The sequence below is a fragment of the Ailuropoda melanoleuca genome, chromosome 3, assembly GCF_002007445.2.
Source record: "Ailuropoda melanoleuca isolate Jingjing chromosome 3, ASM200744v2, whole genome shotgun sequence".
Taxonomy (NCBI): Eukaryota; Metazoa; Chordata; class Mammalia; order Carnivora; family Ursidae; genus Ailuropoda; species Ailuropoda melanoleuca.
Window position 1 is genome coordinate 2534599 of NC_048220.1, and position 25654 is coordinate 2560252.

General features: G+C 40.3%; 1 pseudogene; it reads left to right on the forward strand.

Moving 5' to 3' along the window:
• Positions 1-953: 953 nt before the first annotated feature.
• The window catches only part of LOC109488635, a 36003-nt pseudogene continuing 11302 nt past the window's right edge, over positions 954-25654 (forward strand).

Sequence of the window (25654 nt, forward strand, 5' to 3'; positions counted from 1 at the left end):
TTGATAAAGAGTGATGTTGAGCATCTTTTCATGGGCCTTTTGGCCAGCTGGATGCCTTTTTTGGAAAAATGTTTATTCATGTCTTCTGCCCATTTATTGTTATTTTTTATTTGTTTGTTGAATTGTATAAGTTCTTTATATATTTTGGATACTAACCCTTTATCAGGTATGTCACTTGCAAATATCTTGTCCCATTCCAGAGGTTGCCTTTTACTTTTCTTGGCTGTTTCCTTCACTGTGCAGAAGCTTTTTCTTTGATGTTAGTCCCAATAGTTTATTTTTGCTTTTGTTTCCCTTGTCTCAGGAGACTCTTCTAGACAGAAGTTGCTAAAGCCAATATCAGAGAAGTTATTGTGTGTGTTCTCCTCTAGGATTTTTATGGTTCTAGATCTCACATTTAATTTTTTAATCCATTTTTCTATTTATTTTTGTGTAAGGTGTAAAGAAGTGGTGCAGTTTTAGGGAGTGTCTCTGGTGTGTGGTGCATGCACTCTGCTGCTGTATTTTGGCTACTCTGTCCTTCAGGCCAATTGTCTGCAGAGGCTCTCCTTGCCTGCAGTAGGCAGTGTTTGGTCTTTGTCCTGAATGTCCTGAGTTTTAACTAAGTGTGCTCTGGTCTTCTTGTGAAATGAGACCTGACACCACCTCTATGAGAACGGAAGACCTGCAGAACTTTCTGGTTGGTGGGAGATGTGATGTGGGCAGGGATTTGTGCTGGTCTTCTGGAGAAGGAGCCTGTCATGCTGATGGAAACCTGTCATGTCTGACAGAAGCCTGAGTAAGAAGGGCATTGCCACTGGAGCCAGAGGGGTGGGACTTGGTTTATGCAAGTTAAGCAGCCAGTGTTTGCACTCTGCTGTTTCCTGCAGGTGGCTCTGTGTTTATACCAAAGCATGGGGAGGGAAATGGCACTAGCCACTTCCTTTGTTCCCAGGAAGATGCCTCCATGATGCTGTCTCTCAGGGACTGGTCTGAGAAGATTGAATCATCTCCCCACTATATGCTCCAGGGGCTATTTAGATCACTGTTTCCACTGTCTGTACTGGGGTTGTTTGCCTGTGTTCTCACAAGGAGCAGTGCAGTGCCCTCTGGGCTCTAACCCAGGTAAGCCCACTGACCTTTAAAATTCCAGGTTTTAAGCCCTACCAGTTTCAAGAACTCAACATTCAGACCCTCTTATTTCCCATGCCAGTGGCTTTGGGGAAATGTTTTCCTTTTGTGTTACCTCTGTGTGCCAATCACTCTTGTCCTTCTCTGTGACCATGCCTCCCTCCCCTCCACATCACCCATGATCCCTTTCTCCCCTAAACCATGGCTCTACACATCCTGCCTTCTTCAATGTGACCTCTTCTCTCTTTTAGTCATGGAGTTTGTTCTGTAGTCCTCATGGTCTCTTTCTGGGGTATTTAAGATGATTTGATAGTTATCTAGTTGTGTCTGTGGGATAAGGTGAGCCTAGGGTCCTCCTACTCTGCCACTATTTTCCTCTCCAAAACATTTGCTTCATTCATGAATGCATGCATTCTGATCATTAATAGATTATCAATTAATGTTCACTGATATCCTTCTTGTCCTTTCTAGGGTTATCATTGTATTTAATAAACATAAAAGAGAGTGAGATGAACATGTGTCACAGGAAATGAAAGAGAAACATTAGCTAAGAAAAATTTTTATCTGGGGTATTTGTGAGAGAGACAAGTGCATAAGATGGGAAAATAGAGGGTTTGCATATTGTGGATCTAGATGTTCCTTGCTTGTAGCAGTATATTTTGTGCTTAAACTTCAAAGGTTACGGAATAAGAGACAAGAGGATTGTGATTACTACATGGAAATAAAAAAAAAGCAAAAGATCCTTAAACATATCCAATCCTTCATCTAATAAGGGAAATGCAAATTAGAAATGACATTTACACTAAGAAATCATTTATCCCCTATTAGATTAGGGGAAATTGTAAAGTTTGGTGGAACTGTAGAAAAATAGTTGTTGTCATACAATGCTGGTGGTTGCAGAAATGATATAGCTTATAATATGGTGAATTACACCATCTCTAGGGAAATCACACACACATTTACACTTTGCCTCAGTGATCACACTTTGAAGAATTTGGGCCATAAAAATTGAGAGTAGATTGGTGGTTGGCAGGGGTTGGAAAGTGGGGAAAATGTGTAATGTTATTGAAAGAGTACAAGCTTCAGTTATAAGATGAATGTGACTACAGTTAATAATACTGTTTTGTATACTTGAAATTTGCTAGCAGCATAGGTCCTAAGCATTCCTACCACACAGGTACAAAAGTTAAATATGTGAGGTGATGGATGTATTAATTAACCTGATTGTGGTAATCATTTCACAAAATGTACAATTATATCACATCATCACCTTGTGTACTTTAAGTATATATGATTTTATCTGTCATTTTTACCTAAATAAGCTGGTTGACAAGGAACAAATAAACTAGAAATATATATATATGTATATATATATATATAAATTTTTAATATATACATATATAAAGTTATTAATTGCAGCACTATTTGAAATGGGAAAACACTAAGTTGAAATGTTCTTTAACAGGAAATGTTATTGCCACAAAATAGACGACCTGACAACTATACAAAGGAGTGAGTAATACCCTATATATTCCTATGCTCTCATCTCCAGGATATATTGTTTATTGTTCAAGCAAAAAGTAAGATGAAGAATTATGTGTATAGTATGTTACTGACAATCTAAGACAGTTCAAAATGTAAATATAGATTTGCATATATTCTTTAATTAAACATGAGAAAACTTTAGGAATAAAATTCAATTACCTACAGGGGAAGTGATGATAGTTGGTGGAGAGGCAATGGTAAGAGCTAGATTTCACTTAATGCAACTTATTTTCATTGGAAATATGCAAATGTTTTATATAGATATATAACTGTATAGTTAAACAAAGACCCAACATTTATGGAAGTACAAAGCAAATCAAAATAAATTAATCTAAGCTAATGGGTGGTCTAACAAAGTAGAAGATTTTTTTAAATTTTATTTATTTATTTATTCATAACTTTAAAAATTCCAGTATAATTAGAGTTAAGATGGCAGAGGAATAGGGGGGCCCTAAGTTTGTCTCATCCCTTGACTACATCCAGATAGTTATCAAATCATTCTGAACACCTGAGAAATCAACCAGAGATGTGAGAAAAGAAATGCTATGAGTCTACTTGTAGAAAGGTGAGCACTTTTAGAAGTTAGGAGGTGTGGAGACTTGAACCTGGAGTGACATAACTGAGGATACAGCAGAGGGGAAGGACCTGCTTAAGGAGGTTACTGCAAAGTATTATAAGCAAAAGAGAGCAAAATTGGAATGTTTAAAATCTGCTACACTGAAGGACGTCCCTGGCTTAAAAGTGCTCAGGTGGTGTTCAGGGCAGAATCACAGATGTGACAGTGTGATCTCAGGATCTCCAGCGTTACAAGAAGAATGGGGGTGTGTGTGCCTGAGTGGGGCAGAGTTCCTAGGCATAGGACTGGGGAAACTGGCTGAAAGCAGTGAGTCTAGGGTCCAGTTATCTGCTCTATGTTGCCACACACTGTGAACCACTCCACAGTCATGCCACTGCTTTCCTGCAAGAGGACAAGCAAAAAGCAGAAGTATGATGAGACCCACTCCCTCCCCTGGGAGGAACAGTATGGGTCCCAGCCACAGGAGTTTGTAAAATTTGGAGTTTTGAAACTCAGTCACATGCCTGAGATTAAACAAAACAAAACAAAACAAAAAACCCAAAAACTTGGTCACAGGCAGGGTGAACACAGAGTTCTGATGGAAACCAGGGAGACGAGAGTGATTGCTTTTTTGTGAGGGCTCACTGAAGGGTGGGGAGTGTGAATTTCCAGCTCTGGAGCTAGAGAGTGGGGCACCATCATATTCATCCTATAGATCAATGTTGAAAGACTTCAGGGAGCAAAACAGCTGTGCATGTTAGAATCTGGAACCACCTACACTGAGCACTGCCTCTGTGCAAGGGAGACACGTTTGTAATAGGGCAGGTTCACCTGAGAATCAGCACAACAGGCCCACCCCTGAGAAGGCCAGCACAAAAAATTGGCTCCCATGAAATTTACTGATCATACAGGGTTGCAAAGCTTCAGATCTTGGGGAAAACAGTATATAGCATTCTTTTTATTTTTATTCTTTAGTCTTTTAGTACTATTTTTTCAGTTATTGTCTTATTTTTTTCAATTCTTCTTTTCTTCTTTCTTAATTTTTATTTATATATATTATATATATTTTTAATTTTTTGTTTCTTTTCATTGTATTTTATAAATATCAGTATAGCAATAGAGCGATATAGCAATCTATCTGTCTATCGATATCTATATCTATCTATCTATCTATCTATATTTTTGTTTTTCTTTCTTATTTTGGGATCTAGTTTTTTTTTTTAAAAAGGAGACCAAAACACACCCAGGATCTAGTGTTTGTTTTGTTTTGTTCTTTTTTTGTTTTGTTTTGCTTTCTGTTGTCATTTTTATTCTTGTTTTTTTTTTTTTCTTTTCTTTCTATGTTTCTTTTCTGGACAAAATGAGGAGATAGAGAAATTCACCCCAAAAGAAAGAACAAGAGGTAGTACTCACTGCAAGAGATTTAATCAATATGGATATAAGTAAAGATATCTGAACTAGGATTTAAAACAATGATTATAAAGATATTAGCTGGGCTTAAAAAAAGACAATAGAGAAATGCTTACTGTAGAAATAAACCAAACAAAACAGTTACAATTTATTCAGGCCAAATTTAAAAATGCTGTTGTTGATATGCAATCCCAGGTGGAGGCCATAAAAACAAGGATGAATGAAGTAGAAGAGAAAACAAAATGATAGAAAATAGGGAAGCTGAAAAGAAGACAGAAAGAAAACTATTAGATCACAAAGAGATTTACAGAAATCAGTGATTCCAAAAAGCAAAATAATATCAGTACATAGGGGTCCCAGAAGATGAGGAGTGGGAGAAAGGAGCAAAAGTTTTATTTGAACAAATTATAGCTCAGAACTTCCCTAAACTGAGGAAGAAAACAGACGTTCAAATCCAGGAGGCATAATAAGCCCCCTCAAAATTAATAAAATTAGGTCAAACCTTGACACATAATAGTGAAGCTTGCAAATTTCAAAGGAAAAGAGAAAATCCTGAAAGCAGCTTGGGACAAGAGGTCCATAAATGACAATGGTAGAAAATTAAGGCTGGCAGCTGACCTGTCCACAGACACCTGGCAAGCCAGAAAGGACTGACATGATATGTTCAATGTGTAAAATGAGAAAAATATGCGCTAAGATGACTTTACCCATCAAAGCTGCCATTCAGAATAGGAGAGATAAAAAGCTTCCAGGACAAACAAAAACGAAAGGAATTTGTGATGACTAAACCAGCCCTGCAGAAAATATTAAAAAGAATCATTTGAGTGGAGAGAGAGCCCACTAGTAACAAAGACCAGAAAGGAAAAGAGATGATCAACAGTAACAATGACTTTACAGGTAATATAATGGCACTAAATTCAAGTCTTTCAATAATTACTCTGAATCTAAATGGATTCAATGCTCCAATCAAAAGACATAGGGTATGACAGTGAGTATAAAACAAGAAGACCCATCAATATGTTGCTTAAAAGAGACTCATATTAGATCCAAAGACACCTCCAGATTGAAAGTGAGGGGATGGGGAGTAGGGGACCCCTTTTTCAGCCAGTCCCCTGAATTGAGCTGGATAGGTACCAGACCAGCAGGAACATCCACGGAATCAGCATGAGATGCAGGAAGATACATCTGGATTTCTACGAATGAACATCTCCAGCACTGAGTATCGAGGTACAAAGCAGGGAGCCGTGAAACTGCGCACAGATATCGGAAGATAAACAGAAGGGGGAGGGAGCCGCCATGTCAGGGCACTGGGAAGCGGTAGCCACCTGCACGGGGGAGCAGACGGACCGTGGACCCGCACGCTTGAGACAGCAGACTGAGAACGGGAGCTCCGGCAGTGCGCGTGGTGGGGCAGCTGGCGGCTGGTGGGCCACCTGCACGGGGGAGCAGGCGGACTCGCGGACAGCACCCGCGAGACAGCAGACCTAGAACGGGACCTCCGGGAGCACGCTCAGGGCGGCTGGCGGGCCACCGGCACCAGGGAGCAGGCGGACTGCGGACCCGCACCCTAGAAACAGCAGACTGAGTCTGTGAGCTGGGAGCGTGCGCCACCAAGCATCTCATGGAGTTCTGGAGCTCCTCCAGGGTGCTCACTGGATCGAGGTTGAGACCGGGAGTTCCAGGAGCATGCGCGGGGCGGCTGGCGGCTGGAGGGCCACCTGCACAGGGGAGCAGGCGGACTCGCGGTCAGCACCCACGAGACACCAGACTGAGACGGGGAGCTCCAGGAGCCCGCGCGGTGCGGCTGGCGACTGGCAGCTGGCAGCTGGTGGGGTTGGAAACACAAAGGACAGAGACGCGCCGGCCCTGGAAGCGAGGGCTGGGACACCGGGTGTGGGGCGCACAGCCTGGGATGCTGCAGGGTTAAGCAGCACCAACAGAAACAGAGTTAAAGTGGCCAGAATCAGTGGAGAACGATCCGCGATCCCTCTGTTCTGAGACAGAGGCTGAATTTCAACTGCTGCTGCTCTGACTCTCAGAAGAGGGCAAACCGCCAGGGAAAGCCGCCAGAGAACAAAAGCCCGGAAATACCGGCTCACAGGGTGCCCATCCCCATCCCCCCTCGCAAGGGACACAGAGACTCTACCCAAACAGGGTTTTCTGAGTACCTGCAGGCAGGCCCCTCCCCCAGAAGGCAGGCTGAAAAATCAAGAAGCCCACAACCCGGAGCGCCTGAGTGGCGCAGTCACCAAGCACCTGTCTTCGGATTAGGGTGTGATCACAACGCTCCGTAAGGAGTCCTTCATCGGGCTTCTCCACCGGGAACCTGCTTCTTCCTCTCCCACTCCTCTGCTTGGGTTCCCTTTCTTGCTGACTGTCTCTCTCTCTCTCAAATAAATAAATAAACTCTTTAAGGAAGAAGCCCACATCCCTAAGATCTCTATAAAACAAGGGCGCACGGCCTGGGTCCCAGTCAATAACTTGGGCTCTGGACAACCCCGCAATCTCTCCTCATCAGAATGACGAGAAGGAGGAGTCCCCCAAGCAAAGAAAAGATAATGAGTCTGTGGCCTCTGCCACAGAATTGGCCTCGGCCACAGAATTAATACATATGGATGTATCCCAATTATCAGAAATGGAATTCAGAGCAACAATGGTCAAGATGATGAGTAAACTTGAAAAAAGCATCAGAGAAAGCGTTGCTGAGAATATAGAATCCCTAAGGGCAGAAATGAGAGCGAATCTGACAGAAATTAAAAACTCTATGAGCCAAATGCAGTCAAAACTAGAGGCTCTGACGGCCAGGGTCACCGAGGCAGAGGAACGCGTTAGCGAATTGGAGGATGGGTTAGTAGAAGAAAAAACGAAAATAGAAGCTGGTCTTAAAAAAATCCACGCCCACGAATGTAGATTACGGGAGATTACTGACTCTATGAAACGATCCAATGTCAGAATCATCGGCATCCCTGAAGGGGTGGAGAAAAACAGAGGTCTAGAAGAGATATTTGAACAAATTGTAGCTGAAAACTTCCCTAATCTAGCAAGGGAAACAAGCATTCGTGTCCAAGAGGCAGAGAGGACCCCATCCAAGCTCAACCAGGACAAACCTACGCCACGGCATGTCATAGTGCAATTCGCAAATATTAGATCCAAGGATACAGTATTGAAAGCGGCCAGGGCAAAGAAATTTCTCACGTACCAAGGCAAAGGTATCAGGATTACGTCAGACCTGTCTACAGAGACCTGGAATGAGAGAAAGGCTTGGGGGGGCATTTTTAAAGCTCTTTCAGAGAAAAACATGCAGCCAAGGATCCTTTATCCAGCAAAGCTGTCATTCAGAATTGATGGAGAAATAAAGACGTTCCAAAATCGCCAATCATTAACCAATTTCGTAACCACGAAACCAGCCCTACAGGAGATATTAAGGGGGGCTCTATAAAGGTAAAAAGGCCCCAAGAGTGATACAGAGCAGCAAGTCACAACCGATACAAAGACTTTAAAGAGAAATGGCATCATTAAAATCATATCTGTCAATAATCTCTATCAATCTAAATGGCTTAAACTCTCCCATAAAACGCCACAGGGTTGCAGATTGGATAAAAAGACATGACCCATCCATTTGCTGTCTACAAGAGACTCATTTTGAACCCAAAGATGCATTCAGACTTAGAGTAAGGGGATGGAGTACCATCTTCCACGCAAATGGACCTCAAAAGAAAGCTGGAGTAGCAATTCTCATATCAGATAGACTGGATTTTAAACTAGAGGCCATAGAGAGAGATACAGAAGGGCACTATATTATTCTTAAAGGAAGTATTCAACAAGTGGATATGACAATTATTAATATATATGCCCCCAACAGGGGAGCAGCAAGATACACAAGCCAACTCTTAACCAAAATAAAGAGACATATAGATAAGAACACAGTAATAGTAGGGGACCTCAACACCCCACTATCAGAAATAGACAGAACACCCTGGCAAAAACTAAGCAAAGAATCAAAGGCTTTGAATGCCATACTCGACGAGTTGGACCTCATAGATATATATAGAACACTACACCCCAGAACCAAAGAATACTCATTCTATTCAAATGCCCATGGAACATTCTCAAGAATAGATCATGCTCTGGGACACAAAACAGGTCTCAGCCAATACCAAAAGATTGAAATTATCCCCTGCATATTCTCAGACCACAACGCTCTGAAATTGGAACTCAACCACAAGGAAAAACCTGGAAGAAACTCAAACACTTGGAGGCTAAGAACCATCCTGCTCAAGAATGACTCGATAAACCAGGAAATCAAAAAACAAATTAAACAATTTATGGAGACCAACGAGAATGAATACACAACGGTCCAAAACCTATGGGATACTGCAAAGGCAGTCCTAAGGGGGAAATACATAGCCATCCAAGCCTCACTCAAAAGAATAGAAAAATCTAAAATGCAGTTTCTATATTCTCACCTCAAGAAACTGGAACAGCAACAGAGGGACAGGCCTAACCCACTGACAAGGAAGGAGTTGACCAAGATTAGAGCAGAAATCAATGAATTAGAGACCAGAACCACAGTAGAGCAGATCAACAGGACTAGAAGCTGGTTCTTTGAGAGAATCCATAAAATTGATAGACCACTGGCAAAACTTGTCCAAAAACAAAGAGAAAGGACTGAGATTATTAAAATTATGACTGAAAAGGGAGAGGTCACGACCAGCACCATTGAAATTGCAAGGATTATTAGAAACTTTTATCAACAGCTATATGCCAAAAAACTAAACAATCTGGAAGAGATGGAGGCCTTCCTGGAAACCTATAAACTACCAAGACTGAAACAGGAAGAAATAGATTTCTTAAATAGGCCAATTAACTATGAAGAAATTGAGTCAGTGATAAACAACCTTCCAAATAATAAAACTCCAGGCCCAGACGGTTTTCCTGGGGAATTCTACCAAACATTCAAAGAAGAAATAATACCTATTCTCCTAAAGCTATTTCAAAAAATAGAAACAGAAGGAAAGCTACCAAACTCATTCTATGAGGCTAATATTACCTTGATCCCCAAACCAGGCAAAGACCCCCTCAAAAAGGAGAATTACAGACCGATTTCTCTAATGAATATGGATGCCAAAATCCTCAACAAGATCCTTGCTAATAGAATCCAACAGTACATTAAAAGGATTATCCATCATGACCAAGTGGGATTCATACCTGGGATGCAAGCATGGTTCAACACTCGCAAATCAATCAATGTGATACATCATATCAACAAGAAAAGACTCAAGAACCATATGATCCTCTCAATTGATGCAGAAAAAGCATTTGACAAAATACAGCATCCTTTCCTGATTAAAACCCTTCAGAGTGTAGGAATAGAGGGTACATTTCTCAATCTCATAAAAGCCATCTATGAAAAGCCTACTGCAAGCATTATTCTCAATGGGGAAAAGCTGGAAGCCTTTCCCTTAAGATCAGGAACACGACAAGGATGCCCACTCTCGCCACTATTATTCAACATAGTACTAGAAGTCCTTGCAACAGCAATCAGAAGACAAAAAGGGATCAAAGGTATCCAAATCGGCAAAGAAGAAGTCAAACTGTCTCTCTTTGCAGATGACATGATACTCTATATGGAAAACCCAAAGGAATCCACTCCCAAACTATTAGAAGTTATAGAACAATTCAGTAAGGTGGCAGGATACAAAATCAATGCCCAGAAATCAGTTGCATTTCTATACACGAATAACGAGACTGAAGAAAGAGAAATTAGGGAATCCATCCCATTTACAATAACACCAAAAACCATGCGTTACCTTGGAATTAACTTAACCAGAGACGTAAAGGACCTATATGCTAGAAACTATAGATCACTTTTGAAAGATATTGAGGAAGACATAAAAAGATGGAAAAATATTCCATGCTCATGGATTGGAAGAATTAACATAGTTAAAATGTCCATACTACCCAGAGCAATCTACACTTTCAATGCTATCCCGATCAAAATACCGAGGACATTTTTCAAAGAACTGGAACAAATAGTCCTTAAATTTGTATGGAACCAGAAAAGGCCCCGAATCTCCAAGGAACTGTTGAAAAGGAAAAACAAAGCTGGGGGCATCACAATGCCGGATTTCGAGCTGTACTACAAAGCTGTGATCACAAAGACAGCATGGTACTGGCACAAAAACAGACACATCGACCAATGGAACAGAATAGAGAACCCAGAAATGGACCCTCGGCTCTTTGGGCAACTAATCTTTGATAAAGCAGGAAAAAACATCCGGTGGAAAAAAGACAGTCTCTTCAATAAATGGTGCTGGGAAAATTGGACAGCTACATGCAAAAGAATGAAACTTGACCACTCTCTCACACCATACACAAAAATAAACTCCAAATGGATGAAAGACCTCAATGTGAGACAGGAATCCATCAAAATTCTAGAGGAGAACATAGGCAACAACTTCTATGACATCGGCCAGAGCAACCTTTTTCACGACACATCTCCAAAGGCAAGAGAAATAAAAGATAAAATGAACTTATGGGACTTTATCAGGATAAAGAGCTTCTGCACAGCCAAGGAAACAGTCAAAAAAACTAAGAGACAGCCCACGGAATGGGAGAATATATTTGCAAAGGACACCACAGATAAAGGACTGGTATCCAAGATCTACAAAGAACTTCTCAAACTCAATACACGAGAAACAAATAAACAAATCATAAAATGGGCAGAAGATATGAACAGACACTTTTCCAATGAAGACATACAAATGGCTAACAGACACATGAAAAAATGTTCAAAATCATTAGCCATCAGGGAAATTCAAATCAAAACCACACTGAGATACCACCTTACGCCAGTTAGAATGGCAAAGATAGACAAGGCAAGAAACAACAATTGTTGGAGAGGATGTGGAGAAAGGGGATCCCTCCTACATTGTTGGTGGGAATGCAAGTTGGTACAGCCACTCTGGAAAACAGTGTGGAGGTCCCTTAAAAAGTTAAAAATTGAACTACCCTATGACCCAGCCATTGCACTACTGGGTGTTTACCCCAAAGATACAGACGTAGTAAAGAGAAGGGCCATATGCACCCCAATGTTCATAGCTGCATTGTCCACAATAGCCAAATCATGGAAGGAGCCGAGATGCCCTTCAACAGATGACTGGATTAAGAAGCTGTGGTCCATATATACAATGGAATATTACTCAGCTATCAGAAAGAACGAATTCTCAACATTTGCTGCAACATGGACGGCACTGGAGGAGATAATGCTAAGTGAAATAAGTCAAGCAGAGAAAGACAATTATCATATGATTTCTCTCATCTATGGAACATAAGAACTAGGATGATCGGTAGGGGAAGAAAGGGATAAAGAAAGGGGGGTAATCATAAGGGGGAATGAAACATGAGAGACTATGGACTATGAAAAACAAACTGAAGACTTCAGAGGGGAGGGGGGTGGGGGAATGGGATAGACTGGTGATGGGTAGTAAGGAGGGCATATATTGCATGGTGCACTGTGTGTTATACGCAACTAATGAAGCATCGAACTTTACATCAGAATCTGGGGTTGTACTGTATGGTGATTAACATAATATAATTTAAAAAAATCATTAAAAAAAAAGAAAGTGAGGGGATGGAGAGCCATTCATCATGCTAATAGACATCAAAATAAAGCTGGACTAGCCAACTTCTGTCAGACAAACTAGATTTTGAACCAGAGATGAAGAGGGACACAATATCATAATAAAAGGTTCTATCCAACAAGAAGACCTAACAAAGGTAAATATTTTTGCCCCTAACATGGGAGTGGCCAAATATATAAACTGATTACTAACAAAATTAAAGACACTCATTGATAATAATACAATAATAGTAGGGGACATTAACACCCCACTGACAGCAATGGACAGATCATCCAAGCAGAAGATCATCAAGGAAACAAGAGCTTTGCATAAGAAGGGCATCAGATGGACTTCACACATATATTCAGAGTGTTCCATACTAAACCAACAGAATACAAATTCTTATTGAGTGCACATGGAACATTTTCCAGAATAGATCACATTCTGGTTCACAAATCAGGTCTCAAGCAGTACCAAAATATAAAGATCATTCCCTGCATATTTTTGGACCACAGTGCTTTGAAACTGGAACTCAATCACAAGAGGAAATTTGGAAAGAACTCAAAAGCATGGGGGCTAAAGAGCATCCTACTAAAGAATGAATGAGTTAAACAGGATACTAAAGAAGAATTTTAAAAATTCATGGAAACAAATGAAAACGAAAGCACAACTGTTCAACACCTTTGGGAAGCAGGAAAGGTAATCCTAAGAGGGAAGTATATAGCAATACAAGCCTTTCTCAAGAAACAAGAAAGGTCTCAAATACACAAGTTAAACTTACACCTAAAGGACCTGCAGAAAGAACAGAAAATAAAGCCTGAACATAGCAGGAGAAGAAAATTAATAAAGGTTAGAGCAGAAATCAATGAAATAGTAACCAACAGGAGAGTAGAACAGTTCAACAGAACTAGGAGCTGGTTCCTTAAAAGAATTAATAAGGTCAATAAACCCCTGGCCAGACTTATCCAAAAGAAAATAGAAAGGACCCAAATTAAAAAAATCATGAATGAAAAATGAGAGATCACAACCAAGACTGAAGAAATATGAATGCAGAGAATATTATGAGCAACTATATGCCAATAAATTCGGCAAGATGGAGGAAATTGATACATTCCTAGAAACATATAAATTGCTAAAACTGAAACAGGAAGAAATAGAAAATCTGAACAGACCCATAACCAGCAAAGAAATTGAAGCAGTAATGAAAAATCTCCCAACAAATGAGAGTCTAGGGCTAGACGGCTACCAGGGAATTCTACCAAGCATTTAAAGGAGAATTAATACCTATACTTCCAAAGCTGTTTCAGAAAATTGAAACGAAAGGAAAACTTCCAAACTCATTCTATGAGGCCAGCATTACCTTGATCCCAAAAGCAAAGACCCCACCAAAAAGAATTACAGACCAATATTCCTGAGGAAAAAGAATGCAAAAATTCTCACCAAGTTACTAGCCCATAGGACCCAAGAGTGCATTAAAAGGATTATTCACCATGACCAAGCAGGATTTATTCCTGGGCTGCAAGGGTAGTTCAACATTCGAATTCAATCAATGTGATACCCCACATTAATAAAAGAAAGAACAAAAATGATGCAATCCTCTCAATAGATGCAGTAAAGGCATTTGACAAAATACACCATCCTTTCTTGATAAAAACCTTCCTCTATGTGGGGATAGAGGGGACATACCTCAACATCATAAAAGCCATGTATGAAAGACCCACAGTGAATATTGGCCTAAATGGGAAAAACTGAGCTTTTCCCCTAAGGCCAGGAATATGACAGGGATGTACACTCTTACCACTGTTCAAATTAGTACTGGAAGTCCTGCCCTCAGTAATTAGACAACAAAAAGAAATAAAAGGCATATAATTGGCAAAGAAGAAGTCAAACATTCACTCTTTGTATACAACATCATACTCTATGTAGGAAACCCAAAGACTCCACCAACAAATTGCTAGAACTGATAAAGGAATTCAGCAAAGTTGCAGGATAAAAAATCAATGCACAGAAGTGAGTTACACTTCTATAGACTAACAATGAGGCAGAACAAAGAGAAATCAAGGAATCAATCCTTTTTACAATTGCATCAAAATCCATAAGATACCTAGGAATAAGCCTAACCAAAGAGGCAAAGGATATGTACTCTGAAAACTATAGAACAGTTATGAAAGAAATTGAGAAAGACATGAAGAAATAGAAAAACATTTCATGCTCATGGACTGGAAGAACAAATATTGTTAAAATGTCTATGCTACCCAAAGCAATCTACACATTCAATCCAATACCTATCAAAATGCCATCAGCATTTTTCAAAGAGCTGGAACAAATAATCCTATAATTTGTATGGAACCAGAAAAGACTCTGAATAGCCAAAGGAATGTTGAAAAAGAAACCAAAGGGGTGGCATTAAAATTCCAGACTTCAAGCTATATTACAAAGCTATAATCATCAAAACAGTATGGTACTGGCACAATAACAGACACACAGACCAATGGAACAGAACAGAGAACCCAGAAAAGGGCCCTCAACTCTGGTGAGCTAATCTTCAACAAAGCAGGAAAGAATATCCAATGGAAAATGTCAGTTTCTTCAACAAACAGTGTTGAGAAAATTGAACAGCTACTGCAGAGGAATGAAACTGGACCTCTTTCTTATACCATCCACAAAAATAAACTCAAAATGGATGAAAGATCTAAATACAAGACAGGAATCCATCAGAATCTTAGATGAGAGAACACAGGCAGAAACCTCTTCGACCTCGGCTGCAGCACTCTGGTTAGACAAGTCTCTAAAGGCAAGGGAAACAAAAGCAAAAATGAACTATTGGGATCTCATCGGGATAAAAAGCTTTTGCTCAGCAAAGGAAACAGTCAACAAATCTATAGGACAACGTATGGAATGGGAGAAGATATTTCCTAATGACTTATCAAATAAAAGGCTTATATCCAAAATCTATAAAGAGCTTATCAAACTCAACACCCAATAAAACAAAACAAAACAAAACAATCCAGCCAAGAAATGGGCACAAGACATGAACAGACATTTCTCCAAAGAAGACATATAAATGGTCAACAGACACATGAAAAAATGCTCAAAATAACTCAGTGTCGGGGAAATACAAACCAAAACCACATTGAGATACCTCCTCACACCAGTCAGAATGCCTAAAATTAACAACTGAGGAAACAAGAGATGTTTAAGAATTTAAATTAAAAATTAAAGGAGAAAAAAAATTCCAGTATAGTTAACATACAATGTTATATTATTTTCAGGTATACAATTATAATGATTCAACACTTCTAATCATTACTTGGAGCTCATCACAATAGGTATACTTTTTAATCCCCATCACCTATTTCACCCATTCTCCCTTGACTTCTTTAGCCAACAGTTGCTCTTTATATTTGAGAATTGGTTTATTTATGTGTTTGTTTGTTTATTTTTGGTCTCTTTTTTGTTTGGTTTTGATTCTCAAATTTCACATATGAGTGAAATCATATGGCATTTAGTTTTGTCTGATTAACTTAATTCACTTATTATAATACCCCAAGTCCATCTAGTTACTAAAAATGGCAAAATCTCATTTTGGAGGGGCAAGATGGCAGAAGAGTAGGGGACCTCATTTCATCTGGTTCCTTGAACTTAGCTGGATATCTATCAAACTACTCTGAACACTCACAAATTCAGCCTGAGATGTAAGAAAATATATCTGGAACTCTACAAGTAGAAAAATGACTCTTTTTTGCAAGGTAGGAGGTGCAGAGATGTGAATCTGCAGGGAGATATTGGAAGATAAATAGAGGGCAGAGGGAGCCTCAATAAGCTGGCTACTGGAAAGTGATATTCCACTGGAGAATAAAATCAGAACCCTTAGAATTCTTCTCCAGGGAGAGACATCCCTTTCTGAAAGGGGCTCAGGGAATGAAAAGGGCAGAGTTCTACTGGGTCATTGTGGTCTCAAGATAGCAGGAGACACAGAATGAAGGGGTTGTATGAACAGGTAGAGTGCCAAAACAGTGGAGCGGGGAAACTGGTTACAGTCAGCAAGCCCAGGAGGGATCTCTCAGCTCGGTGGTCATAAACTGTGAGCTGGGCCAGTCAGTTGACTGCTCACTCCCTGAGCACCCTAAAGGTTGAGAACACATGAGCTATTTACCATCCCCTGGGAGGGGCTAAATGGTTGCAGCCATAACCATACAACAGCTCTCAGGGTGGCAGTGACCCTGGAAAGGACAGTAGGGCTACACCCAGCAATGGCCCTAGATCAGCAGAGCAGGATACATGCATGAGCCTACAACTGCTCACAGTACACACAAATGGCAGTGATGCTCCTGGGTCCCTCGGACTTCTCCCGGGAGGATTGCAGTGGGCACGCACTGCAAGAGACTGCAGAATTTGGCACACACAAAATTGAAAACTATTTGTTCCAGAGGGTTTAATTGAAGAGGGGGTACCTCGATCTTTTGGCTCTGGGCCAGCTATCCACACATGGCCATTTTTACTCTGATCCTCTAAAGAGGCAAAGAAAGCCTCCAGGGAACAAAGCCACACAGAGGATCAGATTACAATGAGCCCAGCCCCCTGGCAAGGGGTGGGGCAACTCTGCCCAGGCAAATCACCTGAGAAGCAGCACAGCAGGCCCCTGCCCCAGAGGACAGACTGGAAGAATAGGTGGACAAGTTTATGGATCCCACAAGACTAAAACTCCAGCACCAGGGGAAAAAGTACATTGAGCTCCAGGTGTTTTCTCATGATTCATTTATTTTTCAGTCTAAAATTTTCCATTTCTTTTTTTTTTTTTTACCTTTTTCCAATTTCAACTAGATTCCTAATTTACCAACTTACTTTTTAAGCAATTTTTATTTTTTACATCTACATTTTACAGGTACATGCTTCATTTTAGTCCTTTTTGCATTCTATTCATTATATATATGTATATATATATACACAAATAGATACATATATATGTGTATGTATGTATATAACATATACATAAAGTTTTGTTTTCTTTGCTATTTTGAGATGTAGTGTCTTCTAAAAGACAGACCAAAATTCAATAAGGAACAAGTGGATCACCCTGCTTTGTCTACCCTGTGAGATTAGAGTCCCCCTCCTTTTTTTATGTATTGGTTTTGTTTGTTCTTATATAGTGGTTTCCAACTGCGTTGGATTTGTCTAGGGTGTATTTTTCTTGGATTGTGGTTGATACTTTGGACTCTGCTCACTCACTCATCTATTCTTCTCTGAGCAAAATGAATAGAAGAAGGAATTCACAACAAAAGAAAGAACAGAGCTCTGACACAGAGCTAATCAATATGGATATAAATAAGATGTCAAATATGGAATTCAGGATAGGAATTATAAAGTTAATAACTGGGCTTCAAAAAAGCATAAATGACAGAAGAGAATCTCTAAGGGTGGAAATGAGATCTAATCAGGCCAATTGTAAAAATGCTATAACTGAGATGCAGTCTAAATTGGATGCTGTAACAGCTAGGGTCAATGAGGCAGAAAACAGAATTAAGTGATCTAGAGGACAGGTTGATGGAAAGGAAGGAAGTTGAGGAAAAGAGAGAAAGACAACTCAGAGTCCATGAAGAAAGCTTCCAAGAATGTAATGATGCCCTGAAAAGAAAAAAAAAATGTCAGAATTATTGGGGTGACTGAAGGGGTGGAGAGAGAAAGAGAGAGGGCCAGAAGGTATATTTGATCAAATCATAGCTGAGAACTTTCCTAATCTGGGGAAGGAAACAAGCATTTGTGTTCAAGAGGCAGAAAGGACTCCTGCCAAAAAAAAAAAAAAACAGATCAACACCCCAACATATAATAGTGAAGCTTGAAAATTTTAGAGAAAAAGAAACTATCCTGAGAGAAGCTCAGGAGAAGAGGTTCCTTATGTACAGAGGAGGAACATCAGAATAACATCAGACCTATTCACAGAAACATGGCAGGCCAGTAAGGGCTGGGAAGACATATTCAGGGTACTAAATGAGAAGAACATGAAGCTAAGAACACTTTATCAAGCAAAGCTGTCATTCAGAGTGGAAGGAAAGATAAAGAGCTTCAAGGGCAGACAGAAACTGAAAGAATATAAAACTGAAAGAATATGACCACCAAGGCAACAATGCAAAAAATATTAAGGGGGATCCTGTAAGTGAAGAGAAAGCCCAAGAGTGACATAGACTAGAAAGAAACAGAGGCAGTCTACAGAAACAGAGACTTTACAGGCAATACAATGGCACCAAATTCATATCTTTCAATAGTAACCCTGGATGTAAATGGGCTAAATGCTGTGAACAACAGACACAGGATATCAGATTAGATAAAAAAGGAAGACCCATCCATATGCTGTCTACAAGAGACTTATTTTATTTTATTTATTTTTTAATATTATTTCATAGATTTTCTTTATTCTTCTTTATTTTTATTATGATCAATTAGCCACTGTATAGTATATCATTAGTTTTTGATGTAGTGTTCCATGGATCATTAGATACATATAACACACAGTGCTCATCACAGCACATGCCCTCCTTAATATCCATCACCCTGTTACCCCTTGCCCCCATGATCCCCCCCCTCTGAAACCCTCATTTTGTTTCCCGGAGTCCAGAGTCTCTCATGGTTCATCTCCCTCTCTTATTTCTTCCCCTTCAGATTTCCCTCCCTTCCCCTCTGGTCCTCCCTCCACCTATGAGTTAAACCATATGATAATTGTCTTTCTCTGCTTGACTTATTTCATTCAGCATAATCTCTTCCAGTTCCATCCATGTTGATGCAAATGGTGGGTATTCATCCTTTCTGATGGCTGAGTAATATTCCATTGTATATATGGACCACATTTTCTTTATCCATTCATTTGTTGAAGGGCATCTTGGCTCCTTCCACAGTTTGGATATTGTGGACAATGCTGCTATGAACATTTGGATGCATGTGCCCCTTCTTTTCATGACATCTGTATCATTGAGGTAAATACCTAGTAGTGCAATTGCTGGGTCATAAGGTAGCTCTATTTTTTAACATCTTGAAGAACCTCATACTGTTTTCCAAAGTGACTGTACCAGCATGCATTCCCATGAAGAGTTTATAACAGGGTTCCCCTTTCTCCACATCCTCACCAACATTTGCTGTTTCCTGTTTTGTTAATTTTTGCCGTTCTAACTGGTGAAAGGTGGTATCTCATTGCGGTCTTGATTTGTATTTCCCTGATGGCTAGTGATGTCAAGCATTTTTTCATGTGTCTGTAGCCATTTATATGTCTTCTCTGGAGAAGTGTCTGTTCGTGTATTCTGCCCATTTTTTGGCTGGGTTATTTGTTTTTTGAATGTTGAGTTTCAGAAGTTCTTTATAGATATTGGATATCAGCCTTTTATCTGTAGTGTCATTTGCAAATATCTTCTCCCATTCCATGTGTTGCCTCTTAGTTTTGCTGACTGTTTTCTTTTCTGTAAAAATGCTTTTTATCTTGATGAAGTCCCAATAGTTCATTTTTGTTTTTGTTTCACTTGCCTTTGGAGTCGTGCCTTGAAAGAAGCTACTGTGGCTGATGTCAAGAGGTTATTGCCTATGTTCTCCTCTAGGATTTTGATAGATTCCTGTGTTACATTGAGGCCTTCCATCCATTTTGAGTTTATCTTTATGTATGGTGAAGAGACTCATTTTAGACCTAAAGAAACCTCCAGACTGAATGTGAGGAGTGGAGAACAATTTACCATGCTAATGGACCTCTACAGAAAGGTGGGGTAGCAATCCTCACATGACAAATTAGATTTTAAACCAAAGACTGTAGTAAAAGATGCAGAGGGACACTATATCATCCTTAAAGGATCTATCCAACAAGAAGATCTAATGATTGTTAATATTTTAGACCCCAGTAGAGGAGCAGCCAATTATATGAACCAATTAATAGCCAAAGTAAAGAAACATATTGATAACAATATATTAATAGTGGGAGACCTTACCTCTCCACTCACAATAATGAACAGATCATTTAAGCAGAAGATCATCAAAGAAATAAGAGCTTTGAAGGACATATTTGACTAGATGGACTTCATAGATATATACAGAACATACCACCCTAAAACAACAGAATACTCATTCTTCTCGAAAGCACATGGAACTTTCTCCAGAATAGACCACATACTGGGTCACAAATCAGGTCTCAACGGATACCAAAATATTGAGATTAAAGGGGGGGAAAGATGGCAGAGGAGCAGGGGACTCTATTTCAGTTGGTACCCTGAATTGAGCTGGATATCTACCAGACCATCCTGACCACCCAAGAAATCAGCCCAAGACATAAGAAGATACATCTGGATCTCTACAAACAGAACAACTCTGGTGCTGGATATTGAGGTATGAAGCAGGGAGCCGAGAGTCTACCCACAGATATCTGAAGATAAATGGAAGGGGAGGGACCTGCTGTGCTCATGTGCCAGTAAGGCAGAAGCCTCCTGCAGTGGGGAGCAGGCCGGACACGCAGTCCAGTAACCATGGGGAAACCAGACTGAAACTGGGAGCTTAGGAGCGTGCACGTGACCCGGGGGTAGCTGGCCATCTTAGAAGCGCAAAGGGCAGAGACATGCTGGCCCTGGGAGCGAGGACTGGGAGAGTGGCTGTAGGGCACACAATCCAGGATGCTGTGGGTTTTTAGCAGCACCAACAGAAATGGAGTCAGAGGGACCTGGAGAGCTCAGTGAAGAGCAGACTGTAATCTCTCTGTTCTGAGACAGAGGTTTGGATATGGTCACTGCTGCTCTGACTCTCAGAGACACCGAAAACCACCGGGGAAAGCCACCAGAGAACAAAAGCCTGAAGAAACAGGTTCTCACTGTGCCCATCCGACCCCCACAGGGGAAGGGCCACTCTGCCTAAACAATGTTGGCTGAGTATCAGTGTGGCAGACCTCTACCCCAGAAGACAGGCTGAAAGAACAAGAATCCCACATCCCTAAGGTCCCTATAAAAACAAGTGCACATTGCTTGGGTCCTGGCCAATAATTTCAGCTCTGTACATCCCTGCAACTGCACCTCATCAGAATGACAAGGAGGAGGAAACCCCAACAAAGGAAAGAAACAGAGACTGTGGCCTCTGCCACATAACTAATGAATAAGGATATAACCAAATTGTCAGAAATGGATTTCAGAGAAACAATTGTCAAGATGATGTATAGGCTTGAAAAAATATTAACGAAAATGTAGAATCTCTAAGGGCTGAAAATGAGAACAAATCTGGTGGAAATTAAGAATGCTATGACTCAAATGCAAAATGAAAACAAATCTGGCAGAAATTAAGAATGCTATGACTCAAATGCAGTCTAAACTGGATGCCTGATGGCCAGGGTAAAGGAGGCAGAAGAACGAATTAGTGAGTTAGAGGATGAGATGGTAGAAAAGAAGGAAAGAGAAGAAACATGGGAAAAGAAACTCCATTTTCAAGAAAAAAGGCTACAGGAGATTACTAACTCAATGATAGATTCCAATGTCAGAATCATTGGCAACCCTAAGGGGGTGGAGAAGAGAGAGGTCTAGAAGAGATATTTGAACAAATTGTAGCTGAGAACTTCCCTAATCTGGTGAAGAAAACAAGCATTAGTGTATAAAAGGCAGCGAGGATGAATGAAAGATGAGAGAGATCACGACTAACACCAAGGAAATAGAAAAAATCATTAGAAACTATTATCAACAACCATATACCAATAAATTANAACTCAATGATAGATTCCAATGTCAGAATCATTGGCAACCCTAAGGGGGTGGAGAAGAGAGAGGTCTAGAAGAGATATTTGAACAAATTGTAGCTGAGAACTTCCCTAATCTGGTGAAGAAAACAAGCATTAGTGTATAAAAGGCAGCGGAGGATGAATGAAAGATGAGAGAGATCACGACTAACACCAAGGAAATAGAAAAAATCATTAGAAACTATTATCAACAACCATATACCAATAAATTAAGCAACCTGGAAGAAATGGATGACTTCCTGGAAACCTATAAGCTACTAAGACAGGAAGAAATTGATTATCTAAATAGACCGATTAATCATGAAGAGATTGAAGTAGTGATCAAAAGCCTGCCAAAAAACAAGAGTCCAAGGCCTGATGGATTCCCCGGGGAATTCTACCAAACATTAAAAGAAAAAATAATACGTATTCTCCTGAAGCTGTTTCAAAAAAATACAAACAGAAGGAAAACTACCAAACTCATTCTATGAGGCCAGGATTCCCTTGATCTCCAAACCAGGCAAAGACCCCATCAAAAAGGAGAATTACAGACCAGTATCCCTGATGAATATGGATGCCAAAATTCTCCACAAGATCCTAGCTAATAGGATCCAACAGTACATTAAAAAGGATTATCCATCATAACCAAGTGGGATTCATCCCTGGGATGCGAAGGTGGTTCAACATTCGCAAATTGATCAGTGTAATAGATCACATCCACAAGAAAAGAGTCAAGAACCATATGACCCTCTCAATTGATGCAGAAAAAGCATTTGACAAAATACAGCATCCTTTCCTGATCAAAACCCTTCAGAGTGTAGGAATAGAGGGTACATTCCTCAATTTCATAAAACTATCTATGAAAAGCCTACAGTGAATATCATTGTCAATGAGGAAAAGCTGAGAGCCTTTTCCTTAAGATCAGGAACATGACAAGGATGCCCACTCTTGCCATTATTGTTCAGCATAGTACTAGAAGTCATAGCAACAGCAATCAGACAAAAAAAAGAATAAAAGCTATTCAAATCAGCAAAGAAGAAGTCAAACTGTTTCTCTTCACAGATGACATGATACTCTATATGGAAAACCCAAAGGATCCTACCCCCAAAATACTAGAAATTATAGAGCAATTCAGCAATGTGGCAGGATACAAAATCAATGCTCAGAAATCAGTTGCATTTCTATACACGAACACTGAGAACAAAGAAAGAGAAATTAGGGAATCGATTCCATTTATAATAGCACCAAAAACCATAAAATATCTCGGAATAATCTTAACCAGAGAGGCAAAGGATCTCTACTCTAGAAACTACAGAACACTGTTGAAAGACATTGAAGAAGACACAAAAAGATGGAAAAACATTCCAGGCTCATGAATCGGAAGAATTAACATATTTAAAATGTCTATGCTACCCAGAGCAATCTACACTTTCAACGCCATTCTGATCAAAATAACAATGACATTTTTCAAAGAGCTGGAACAAACAATGCTAAAGTTTGTGTGGAACCAGAAAGGACCCCGAATCACTAAGGAAATGTTGAAAAAGAAAAAGAAACCTGGGGGCATCACGTTGCCTGAGTTCAAGCTATACTACAAAGCTGTGATCACAAAGACAGCATGGTACTGGCACAAAAACAGACACATAGACCAAGGGAACAGAATACAAACTCCAGAAATGGACCTTCAATTCTAACTAATCCTTGACAAAGCAGGAAAAAACATCCAGTGGAAAAAATACAATCTCTTCAATAAATGGTGCTGGGAAAATTGGACAGCTATATACAGAAGACTGAAACTTGACCACTCTCTCACACCATGCACAAAGATAAACTCCAAATGGCTGAAAGACCTCGATTTGAGACAGGAATCCATCAAAATCATAGAGGAGAACATAGGCTGTAACCTCTTCGACATTGGCCACAGCAACTTCTTTCATGGCATGTCTCCAAAGGCTAGGGAATCAAAGCAAAAAGGAACTTTTGGGACTTCATAAAGATAAAATCTTATGCACAGCAAACAGTCAACAAAACAAAGAGGCAACAATGGGAGAAGATATTTGCAAATGACACTACAGATAAAAGGCTGGTATCCAAGATCTATAAAGAACTTCTCAAACTCAATACCCAAGAAACAAATAATCAAATCAAAAAATGAGCAGAAGATGGGGCGCCTGGGTGGCTCCGTCATTAAGTGTCTGCCTTTGGCCCAGGGCATGTTCCCAGAGTCCTGGGATCAAGTCCCACATCAAGCTCCTCCGCTGGGAACCTGCTTCTTCCTCTCCCACTCCCCCTGCTTGTGTTCCCTCTCCATGGCTGCCTCTCTCTCTATCAAAAAAAATGAATAAAATCTTTAAAAAAATGAGCAGAAGATATAAACAGACACTTTTCCAATGAAGACATACAAATGCCTAACAGACACAGGAAAAAATGTTCAACATCATTAGCCATCAGGAAAACAAAAATGAAAACCACATTGAGATACCACCTTACACCAGTTAGAATGGCAAAAATGGACAAGGCAAAAACAGCAATTGTTGGAGAGGATGTGGAGAAAGGGGAACCCTCTTATACTGTTTGTGGGAATGCAAGTTGGTACAGCCACTTTGGAAAGCAGTGTGGAGTTTCCTCAAAAATTTAAAAATAGAGCTACCCTACAATCCAAGAATTACACTACTGGGTATTTACCCCAAAGATACAGTCATAGTGAAGAGAAGGGCCCTATGAACCCCAATGTTCATAGCAGCATTGTCCACAATAGCCAAACTGTGAAAGGAGCTGAGAACAGATAAGTGGATAAAGAAGATGTGGTCCATATATACAATGGAATATTACTCAGCCATCAGAAAGAATGATTACCCCACATTTGCAGCAACATGGATGGGACTGGAGGAGATTATGCTAAGTGAAAGAAGTCAAGAAGAGAAAGACAATTATCATATGGTTTCACTCATTCATGGAACATAAGAAATAGCAGGGAGATCGGTAGGAGAAGGAAGGGAAGAACGAAGGGGGGTAAAGAGAAGGGGGAATGAACCACCATAGGCTATGGGCTGTGGGAAACAAACTGAGGGTTTTAGAGGGTGGGGGGTGGAGGGATGGGCTTGGCCAGTGATGGGTATTAAGGAGGGCATGTATTGTATGGAACACTGGGTGTTATAGGGAAACAATGAATCATGGGATACTACATCAAAAAAAAAAAAATAGAGCATGTTGTTTCTTACTCCTGAGAGCAAGGCTTCATGAAAAAAAGGTCATATAGTGTTCAGGGCCTGGTGCTTCAGCGAATATCTGTGGCATGTGCTGCATACACTCTGCTGCTGTGTTTTGGCTGCTCTATCCTCCAGGCCAGTTGTCTGCAGAAACTCTCCTTGCCTGCAGTGGGCAGTTTTGGACTTTGGCCTGAGTGTGGTGAGTTTTAACTAGGTGTGCTCTGGTCTGCTTGTCAAATGAGACCTAATGCTACTTCCACTAGAACTGAAGACTTGCAGAACTCTCTGATCAGTTGATGTGTTGTGTGCTGGGGTTTCTGCCGGTCTTCTGGGTAAGGGGCCTGCTGCTCACATGTGCCCAAGAAAAGCAGTACAAACAGAGTGCAGGTGGGCAGGACTTGGTGTAAGCAGTTTAGACAGACAGTGTCAGTACTGTGATGTTTAATACAGGTGGTTGTGTGCTTATGCTGAAGGGCAAGGGAGG